Here is a 1,630-nt window from a genome sequence, read left to right as displayed (position 1 = left end):
TTAAATGTTTTCAATTTGTAGATAAAGCTCTAGTAGGTTTTTAATTTTCTTAGCCTTGGTTTTTTACACACTAAACCAAATGGGTGTTCTAAAGAACACTATCATTATTTATTACTTTTAAAAATATTCATTTATCATTTTCTAATCTGAATTTACCCTATTCTTGATATTACACGTCAATAAGATGAATATGGTTCAAAACATGAATGCACATGACCCATTTTTTAGCAGCGAAGTATAAAAATACCAACCTTCAGTGGCGGAGGCGGTGGCGGCCACGCATCGACCGAGCCTAGCGTCCCACCTTCGCCCCCTTGCGGCTGGTCGACTGATGGCCGCGCCGCAGTGCAGTGCAGTATTTTTCAGAGTAAACAAATTTCATGAGTTCAGCTGAAACAAATTCAGTCTCTCAAACATGAGCTGGCTTTCGTGTAGAAAAGATTTGTGGACAACAAATTATGGGATTGAGCTTCATTCATACGTGGTGAAATGTGACAAGGAAAACCTGGGGAGCTTGATCAAAAATAGTGATAGCTTTGATAATTAGCTTCTAATCCTGTATTATCCCTCTGAAAGGAAAGTTGCAAGGCATGGCTAGGTCAGCCTGATGATCTAGCAGTTTATCAGAATAATTATATGAGCAAGTTAGCACAGTTTCTTCTGTGAAGTAAATCATTTGTCTGTCTCAAGAGGAAGATATTCCTACATGCACCTATAAAGAGAAGTACTGCTAGGATTTGAGTTCTGTAAGCCTGCATTTGTGGTTGGTAGTTGCCCCTGGAAAGCATCTAATGGTCATCAGTTTTTTAAGATTATTGTGGAGCTGGAGTCCAGAAATACTATGAGAACTACATGAAAGTATTACTAAAACCAGGAGGCATTGTAGTCATGCTGGTAGTAGATCAGTTAACACATGCTATGAGCACTGTAAAATACTGGAAAAGTAAAAATAACCTTGTTGCATCTGTTCCACTTACCTGTGCAATCAAATAAGAAGATATTGGCCAATCAGAGTTTATGGGGCACTCCTCCCAGCCCACCCATCAATGCTATCGAGAATCTATAGCACTTGCTCCTATTTATATTAATGAACACATATATTTCATACATAACGAGATATAGGCCAAGGGGGTTCCTTAAAGGGCTCCAACCTAAAGAAAGAATGTTAAACAGAGAATTAACACTTACGAATTTGTCGGTAATCAGCTTATTCCTCAGCCTCTAGACAGTGAGGAGGATGAGAAAAATAGAAGAGAAAGAAAAGGAAGAGGAAGACCACAAAGAAGTTAAGAGTCATCTCAGAATTTACTGAAAAAAAAAAAAAGATATGAAACTCCACTTCTCTGAATCTTTAAAAATTTACTTCACATATTTTAGAGAAAAATAGCTTAGAGCAGAAAGAAAAGAATGCCTACCTATAATTCCTCTAGTCTTTAGAATGTGGCATTTGTGAGGAGTTTAAGACAGAGAATTCTTTCTTTAATCAGAGTGAATTTATGGTGAAGAAAATGTATCTTGTTTCTGTTTTAGTATTTTAAATTATGCATTCAGAGATTAAAAATAATCCCTTTTATAAAATATATTTCCATTTAAGTCTTGGGGAAAATGGCTGTTTTAACTCAGAATGACT

At 36.4% G+C, this 1,630-nt stretch overlaps 1 pseudogene; it reads left to right on the top strand.

Moving 5' to 3' along the window:
- The first annotated feature begins 415 nt into the window (after positions 1 to 415).
- On the top strand, positions 416 to 1,387 carry LOC114115231 (protein-L-isoaspartate O-methyltransferase domain-containing protein 1-like; annotated as a pseudogene).
- Positions 1,388 to 1,630: the final 243 nt, after the last annotated feature.

This window comes from Ovis aries, chromosome 6 (assembly GCF_016772045.2).
Source record: "Ovis aries strain OAR_USU_Benz2616 breed Rambouillet chromosome 6, ARS-UI_Ramb_v3.0, whole genome shotgun sequence".
In the NCBI taxonomy this organism is placed as follows: Eukaryota; Metazoa; Chordata; class Mammalia; order Artiodactyla; family Bovidae; genus Ovis; species Ovis aries.
Note: the sequence above shows the minus strand (reverse complement) of the source record. Positions and strands in the feature narration are given on the sequence as shown.